The sequence below is a fragment of the Myotis myotis genome, unplaced genomic scaffold, assembly GCF_014108235.1.
Source record: "Myotis myotis isolate mMyoMyo1 unplaced genomic scaffold, mMyoMyo1.p scaffold_m19_p_12, whole genome shotgun sequence".
NCBI lineage: Eukaryota > Metazoa > Chordata > Mammalia > Chiroptera > Vespertilionidae > Myotis > Myotis myotis.
In genome coordinates, this window is record NW_023416316.1 from 49,010,318 (window position 1) to 49,019,518 (window position 9,201).

Sequence of the window (9,201 nt, forward strand, 5' to 3'; positions counted from 1 at the left end):
ATGGTTGGTTTTTTTTTTTTTTTTTCAGGCTTATTAGAGAAGCCAATACAAGATAAAATTATCTTAATATTTTTTTCTGCCACAGCCCTGAAAATGTAGACATGGTCTTTTATGTTCAATCATAGCATCAGAGGATCATGACTAAAGGCTATGGCTCTATATGGATTGACATACAAGAAGCAAAAGTATCCAAATCACTTGTATTATGTGGGATATGGGTCCAGTCAATAACTGTATGCTTTACTGCAGGTCTTTACATACACACCGCCCCAAGAAAGAGTACCAACCAGGTTTCTCAAGATCAAACATCCTTTGGAAATCAAATCATTCATCTCAAGTTGAATGTATTTGCCTCTCAAAATTACTCCCTTCTGCTGCTTTCTCCTGGTTAATGGCATCACAATCTACCCAGACAGCCAACATAGAAACTACAGAATCACCTTTGCTGTTTTCCTTTTCTTCCAAATCTTTCTTCAAAACCCAACTTTAATTTCATCCCTTCATGAAGTTTTCTGCTAGTAAACCAAGACTCTTTTATACCTCTGTTAACAAAGTTGTTAACAAGTCTGCTATGTGGCTCTGAATTTTCCCCTACCTGATTACTGTCTTCCCTCTCCTGAGCTCCTTTGGTACAGTCTTAAAGCCTTCTTTACCATTGTATTCTTCTGCCTCCAAATACCTAATACCGTATATTCTACATACAGTGTGGACTCACTGAATGTTTGGGAAATTGAAGGATTTAGACCAGTGGTCGGCAAACTGCGGCTCATGAGCCACATGTGGCTCTTTGGCCCCATAAGTGTGACTCTTCCACAAAATACCACGTGCGGGTGCGCACGTACAGTGCGATTGAAACTTCATGGCCCATGCGCAGAAGTCGGTATTTTGTGGAAGAGCTGGTATTTTGTGGAAGAGCCACACTCAAGGGGCCAAAGAGCTGCATGTGGCTTGTGAGCCGCAGTTTGCCGACCACTGACTTAGACTAATCATACCTTCCTCTCCATTTCCCCATGATCCTTTGATGTTGATGCCATTTCTTGATCAATGGGTCATGGGGTTTTCTGATGTTTTAACAGCAGGTGTTAAAATAAGAGAAAGAACTTAAACTGTTATCTTGGCAACACTCTCAACTTTGATAGTTCAAATGGAGCTGCTTTCCGTAAAGTTTAGGCTGCAGGATTCCCCCATGACGCCTAGTGCTTCATGTTTATGCTACTCCCTTTTGCGTAGGTTGCCTACTTCCTTTTCAGTGGTCCTGAAGCTTGCAGCAAAGGGAGGAGAGAGGCAGGAAAGGCACGACTTGTTAGCTGTAGCAATTATACTTCAATTCCCTGAAATGCCTTTTGGGGCTTTCTAGTGTCACCTTTTAGGAAGTGACTTCCCCTACATGCTACCCTCTCACCCCCAACCTGTTTGCCCTTTTGTAGACATAAGGTTTAAAGAATCATAGTATAGGTATTTAAGCAAAATGGCCTTCTGGATTCTGAAGATCCTGTTAAATCTGCCACTTTTGATCTCAGCTCAGCTGGGAAATCTTTTCTTTTGTACAAATTTGGGAAAAATCGATATAAATGGGCTCTGAGATACTGAAATTAATCCCCACTCACCCCTGCTGTTGTCTTACATGCCATCTAATTGATCTCAAAATAAAAATGGTCTTTGGTTTCATGGATAATTTTATAATGCTAGCTACAATGGGAATAATTTTTTTCTTGGAGAATAATAAATGGTAATTTTTGAGTCCTTCAGTTAATAAAGGAGGAAACTTTTGTTTCTGAAAGACCTAAGGGTTGTGTGGTTTGGGTAAAAAGGATCCCCTTATGGGTATCCGTGCTGACATCTTTCCACCCTCCCTGGAATGTGAGTGATGTGGGTGAGAGAGTCATGGGCTCCCCACAAAGTAACGAGAATCTCTATGCACTGACCTCTAATACAGCTCATTGAAAATATCCCTTTTCACAGCATGTTTGCACAGTGACTACTTGGCTGTTGAGCAAATACTGTGTTTAATAGGCCCAGAGTGATCTGCTTACATGGAAGCATGTAACAATCAGAGGAAGACCATGCCAGAATATTAAGAAATTAATACGTGGCTTAGACAAGCAATGATCCTTGAAGAGAACAACAGTTTGTGGAAGACAAGACAAACGCCACCTGCCACAGTGACTCCAGGGGAAGATCCAGGGTATGGTCTCCTCTGGAGCAGAAACAGTTTTCCAGTATCTTGCACAGCCAGCTGAGGTGGAACGCTAGAAGAGTGAGTCAACTATTTGGTTGTTCCCTGGGTAGTCATCTCCCACATCACTGGGGATGACGTTGTGCAAGTTATATAGCAGCTGCTGTTTTCATTCTGTGACACCATATAGTTCTATGTGGAACGTCAGAGGGTCTGTGACCATCATATTTGTCACTTATTGTGCACTCACTCTGTGCCAAGCCTAACACGTATGTGCTTTACATACATCATGTCATTTAATCCTAATAAACGTCTGCCTATTTTTAATCTCTATCTATAGATAAGAAAATAGTAGCCCAAAGAAGATAAGTGACTTGTCCAGTCCAAGGGCTTATAGCTTTTACATGGTGGGTATAATACTGAAACGTTGGTTCTTTTTAGTCCAGAGTCACTGAGTGAGAACACTCAGTACACTGTATCAGATGGAGGTCAGAGAGTTGCTGGATAAGCAGCCTTACACAAGTCATGGTGGGAATACCCACATGAGAGTGACTTCAAAAAGTGTCAGCTATTGTGTTTCCAGGGGTGGCCACCTTTATAAGGAGACCTGGATTTCCCTGACCCTGGCCACTACCCCAATGTCTAAGGAGCATCAGGTACTTGAGAGAGCATTTGTGGATTTGCGATGTCTGACTTCTAAACCTATTCTCACATGACACACCTCTCACATAAAACAGGAAGGATTTATTACATACCATGTCACTGCATTCCAAGGCTGGAAATAATTGTGAGGGGTAAAAAAAATAACATAAAATATGGTATGGCACCTTTTTGTTAATTTGCTCTTATCCATAGACACTAGAGGCCTAGAGCACGAAATTCGTGCACAGGTAGGGTCCTTAGGCCTGGCCGGTGATCAGGGCAGACCAGGACCTTCCGGCTGCTGGCTGGGGCCTTCCTTCATTCCGTGCACTGACCACCAGGGGGCAGCTCCTGCATTGAGCATCTGCCCCCTGGTGGTCACTGTGTGTCATAGTGACCAGTCATTCCCAGTTGTTCTGCTGTTAAGGTCAATTTGTATATTACCCTTTTATTATATAAGAGTGCCTGGCCAGCCTGGGTGAGGGGCTGAGGGCCGTTTTCAGGCTGGCTAAGCCCCCCAGCGGGGACCCTCACCTCATGAGGGTGTGGCCATCCTGGGTGAGGGGCTGATGGCTGTTTGCAGGTTGGCCACAGCCCCCAGCCACCCAAGCTCCCAGTGGAGGCTGGCTGGAACCAGGAATCTGGGGTTTATTTAGGTTCTATAATTGAAACTTTGTTGCCATGAGCGGAGGCCACAGCTGGCTCAGGGCGGGCAGGAAGGTTGGCTTCCTCCATCGCCCAGGCAACCAAGCCTCCTGCTGCTCCAGCTCCGTGGCTGCCGGCCGCCATCTTGGTTGGGTTAATTTGCATATAGTCGCTCTGATTGGCTGGTGGGCATGGCTTGGGGCATAGTGAAGGTACAGTCAATTAGCATCTTTGTCTTTTATTAGTGTAGATAGTTTTGTTAATGGGGATAATGGGTGATGGGTTTTCATATAAAGCTTGAAAAGACAGTTTTGGAGCAGGACCGGGAGAAAGTCTGGAGTCAGTGGGACAGAGAGTAGATTTGGAGCAGCTGCGATGATGAATAGATTGTGGGGCCATGAGCAAGAAAGAGAATCCTTTGTCACAATCATCTAAGCTTTTTCAGAACTGATTTTCCTTTGGATGTGGCACTGCTGGGGTTTGCCCATGAGGCATCCAGGATTATGTGGATTATAAAACATGCTATCCTCCCATGTGCACAGCACTGTACAGCTTAGAAAGCATGATCACCCTCATCTATATATATATAAAAGGCTAATTGACTGACCGTACGTCTGTCTGACTGTCCGACTGGCTGGTACATCTGATGCGCACTGGCAGTTTAAAAATAAATGTTGACTCATGCATGCGTGATAGATATAAAGTTCTCACTGGCACCAATTGTATGTATTCAGGGAGATATTAGAATAAGCTTAATCAATTTATCAGTCATTGTTTTTATCAATGTTTTTATATCATGTTTTAGTTTTTATATCATGTTTTTGTTGTTTTTATGTCTTTTTTGTTATGTTGTTATTGTTTATGAATCAATTTGTATATTATTTTCATATACATTTTTACTAATTTTCTTTCATTTCTGACACTTCTATTATAGAGAAAGGGTGAATAGCGATATTAAAATATTTCTTCTAATTAATTTCCTTTCAGTGTGCATGAATATGTGCACCGGGCTACTAGTTTTTCATAATACTGTGATGGAGGGAGGACAGCTATAATCAAGCTCATTTCACAGATGAGTTCATAGAGGTTTTGAGGCTTTTCGGAAATCACACAGCTTTTAAGAAGCCAGGGCAGGGCAACAGCTGGATTTTTTGATGCCTCTTCCCATGGGCTCCTCTGAAGGTTACCTTTCAGACCACAGCCTCAGGGGTTTCTGCTTCCGCTTCGGCTTCCGTAACAGCAGTGGCCTCGCTCTGGTTCCTGCTGCTGGTGGGAGCCCTGTGTTGCCACTCCCTCCGCCCCCTCCGCCATATTGTCTGTGGCTGAGCCCTGTGGCTCCGCCCCCTCCGCCATATTGTCTGTGGCTGAGTCCTGTGGCTCCGCCCCCTTCGCCATATTGTCTGTGGCTGAGCCCTGTGGCTCCGCCCCCTCCGCCATATTGTCTGTGGCTGAGTCCTGTGGCTCCGCCCCCTCCGCCATATTGTCTGTGGCTGAGCCTGTGTTTCTGCCCTGCCGCCGCCATTTTGTCTGTGTGAGGAGAGGGGCGAGCACCGCTACCGCCACCGCTTCCACCGCAGCTGGAAGAAAAGCGGTTTGAAACGAAGTCTACATCCCCCCTCCCCCAGCTGCCTCTGGATGGGAGGCGACTGCCGATCTCCAAACATCGTTTCCCTTCGTTCGCCACCCTGACGCCGGGCCCAGCATGGCTGGAGTTCACAGACGTTCATCCGCGGACCGAGGCCTGGGGTCAGGAGTCCCGCGTGGTGGGATGGGGAAGGCCGGGTGACGGCAAGCCGGTGTGGGAACTAGGCCTGGTAAATGCGTGAGGTAGCGAAAGCCATTAACACCGCAAATAGTGAAAAAGTTGTTGAAACTCTCAAGCCCGGAAAGGAGGAAATCAAGCGTGAAATAAAGATTTCAGAGAACTTGCGAGGTGGTCCCCACGGTGGCACATGGGTGGGCTTCGTAAAAGACCCGGGTCACGAGCCCTCCTCGGTTTTAGAACTTGTGTCAACAGCACGGGTTCGGGCAATGATGCCAGATGCCCACGTGTGTGAGGTTCTGAGGCCCGGATTGTGGTCGCGGCTGGAGGTAATGCACCGAGATGGGCAGCCCCGTAACGCCGTGGTTGATGGCGAGCACAGAAAGCGTTGCTAATGGACGAGGTTTGGCTGAGTTTCACCTCCCTGGCCAAGCATACGCTGTCCGAGGTGCTTCTCCGTCACCTCAGCGGTCCCGCGCCTCTTGTAGACGCTCAGATGCACGATGCACGGTTACAGTCTGCACATGTGGAGCTTGGGTTGTGTGCTGGCGCATACGATTTTCCTGAAGAAGCCGGTTTTCCATGGAGATGCCAGATGATCAGTTGGCGAGCATAGCCGAGGGTCCGGGGACGGAGATGTATTTGACCATATTGACACACGCACCATTGAATTAGATGCATGTCTTGGGTAGACACTCCCGTAAGCAATGGGAACGCTTTGTCCGCAGTGAAAGCCAGCCCCTTGCCAGCCCCGAGGCCTTGGACTTCCTGGACGCGCCGCTGCAATATGACCACCAGTCCCGGCAAGGGAAGCCATGGAGCGGGCACCCCATTTCAACGCGGTTACGAAGGGCCGTGCTCATATGGGCTCATCGAGGAGGCAGGACGCCTGTCAGCAGCCCCGGTATGTCAGGGACTTCTTAAGGGGCAGCCCCTCACCCCTTGGACCTCTGGCAGGCCCACCAGTGATTGCTGCTGCCAACCTCCTCGGGGTGCCCGTCCCGCTGGCGCTCAGCAAGAATGCCCGCTTCTGTCTCCTGAGCCCGAGCAGAGGTGGGGGAGTCCACTCTCCCCTTGATGCAGCTTGCACCTGGCAGGGAGAGGTAAAATAGTTAAGAAGCATCGTTTCTGAACAGTTGCTTGTGGATTCATAGTAGTTCAAGCATTAAAAAAAATATAATAGGCTGATTTCTTTTTTTTTTTTAACTTGAACTTTTCATAACTCAGGGGGTTCCCTGAAAAATTACCTGCGAGCGGAATAATTCATGGACACGTTTTTCCCCCTCCCTTTTCAAATGCAGTTCTTCATTACTAAAGATGAACCAGCCTTAGTTCCAAGTTGCTGCATTTGGGTGCAGATTTCTTCCTATGCCCACCATTGCTCACCCTCCATCCCACACTTTGGGGATTTGTGTCTCATGCTCTTTTCCAGGGATTACAAAAATACAGCTTCTTCAAGGGCGGTGGGAAGGAAGGAGGCAGGACCCAGCCTATTAAAGCAGTGTCCTGCGAGTCATATCGCTTTATTCCATAAGTCCTTCAATGGTGGTGTCCCGGCGAATCTAGTGGAAATATGTCTTTGAGATGCTGAAAAATCTAGCCAAAGTGCAGACAGGTCCTGAAAATTTCTGTTTAGTATGAACCATTTCTTATTGACCTGACCCTAAAACCAACCCACTCATAAGTTTAGTTTCGGTTTAGTTGAAAACTTTAATAACCTTCCCTCCCAGACTCCTTACCTTGGTCCTCTTCCCTTTCATCTCCCAACATGCTCTATAGCTGGTAGGAGGGGGAAGGCAAAATCTTTTTCCATTTTCTTTGACTTGTCCATTTTGAATTCATTTAGTTACTGGGTATAACCTAATGCTTTTTACAAATGAAAAAAAAACATTGCCTATGTAGGTTTCATCCTAACAACACTTTAAGAGCTAAGGAGATGTGGCCACACTGTTTCATTTTAAGCTTTCTACCTCCTTTTCCTCTTACCTTCCCCTTTCCTCACATACCATCCAGTGAGAGGACCATCTAGTGAGAAGGCCTGTCCCTCAGTCTTGTAAATGTATCTGAGAGGTAGGAACAGAGCCCCTGTTTCCAGTGAAAGTGAAATGGTAGACCTGTAATTGTGGGAAAACTATAAACTCTTGTTACAGCCCTACCACTCCTTGCTGTGTGTGTGTGTATATGTAATACTTTGTCCTTCATAGTGAAAGATCCAGTGTTGGAATTCTTTGGTGTAAATACATGTTTGGTTTTATTGCTCAAGGTTAGATGTAAGTTCCCCATGTTAAGGTCTCGCTGGGTGGGTGCCTCAGGTTCACATCTGAGGGGCCTGCAGCCTTGTATCGTGGAGGCTTCCTAAGGCCCCTATTTTTATTCACCCCTTGTTCAACCTGTGGTACTAGACATGGCCAAGAGACCTTAAAAAAGCACCACAAGCCAAGGTGTCTTTGGGGATTAAACATCATTTGGTATAAAACTCATTTTGTGTCTCAGCAGTGCAGGGATTGGGGATGGAAAAAGTTGCCAGTTTTTGTGTGTTCGTTTGTATGTAAAGTGGATTTTCCACTGTAATCCAACCACCTAAATTTATCAGGTGCTTCACTGAGGAAGTCTAGTTTTTTAAGCAAAATAGCTCTGTATTTTCTCCTGTCATCTTATTACAGTAGTTGCTTGTGGGGACTTGGAAAAATTCTTCCAACGTATTTTAAGGCCTAAAGTCTTAGTTCCCCATTCTCCTACCTTTATGGATTCATAAGCCTTTCTCATCTGGGCATCACAGATAAATGTAATTATTTGAGCAGTTGAATTTAATGAACTTATCTAACTTTATAACCCGTCTTGGCTCTAGTAACTTTATGAAGGTGGTGGCTTTAGTGAATATAATGGTGAACTTTAGAGAAAGCTGAAGCCTCCTTTTATAACGCTTCTCAATCACAGGAAAAACATTCTGACTGTGTGGTAGGATGGTTTTCTTTTTGTGGCTACTCAGAGTCATTATTGTTCTTGACCCTTTTATATCCTAGAATGCTATGGGGGTTACCATGTTGAATTTTTCCAGAAGCTAAAAGCACTGGATGTGCCAGAGATGCAATTTGTGATTACGTTTGCACTGGATTGCAATTTGAACTTACGATGAATAAATTCTTTTTCTTTTTTTTTTAGGTGGGAGGAGGGTTGTTATAAATCAAGACTTCACATCCCACCCTTGTAGCTCAGAGAGTCTAGATGTAATAAAAACTGTTGTGGGGAGTTGCAGACAGCTGAACCTCCTAACATGCATCAGACCTTGCAAAAAACTGAACGTGAATGCAAAGGATTTGGAAATGCCACCAGAGAGCCTTCTAAAAGAAATAGGAGTTTTCTGCGAATACTTTGTAATAATCAGGGCAGGCTAAACATTCACTATATTAAGTTCTTTCCCTAGGTCTGGTTTTATAAATGCTGGTGATAAACCAAGTCTGATTTATATGATTAACCTCAGGAAATGACAGCACAGCTAGTACCATAACTTGAAGATAACCTCTGCTAATTTCATGATTACCAGTTATCATTAACTTAATTATAAAATTATTATTGTTTAAAATAAATAAATTATTTTACAATATAGAAGTTTTAAAAAAGCTACTTAAGGAGTCACTGCAGAAGCATGAAAAAAAGACCCAACTGGGGGGAGGGCAAGGGTTTACAGAATAACAACTTCTTTGTTGTTGTAAATTACCTCATCTGTATACCCTGTATTGAGGCACTTTATTTCTCAGCACTACCTGTGTCTGCACTGATCAGATAGCAGGAAATAGAGTGCTGATATAAGACAGTTGTGTTGGCAATTACGCTGAAAGGTTTTGGTAAGTATTTTTTAACTTTGAAGTGGGCTCCCTCCCTTTTTTTAGAGTTTGAAGTCCTCCGCTCTCCTCCTTGATTTATTTGTTGTAATTGTATTGTAATTGGCATAACGAAAACATAACTGTGTTGGGAC

General features: G+C 44.8%; 1 pseudogene; it reads left to right on the forward strand.

Annotated features, from left to right (window-relative positions):
* The first annotated feature begins 5,567 nt into the window (after window positions 1-5,567).
* On the forward strand, window positions 5,568-6,337 carry LOC118667742 (annotated as a pseudogene).
* Window positions 6,338-9,201: the final 2,864 nt, after the last annotated feature.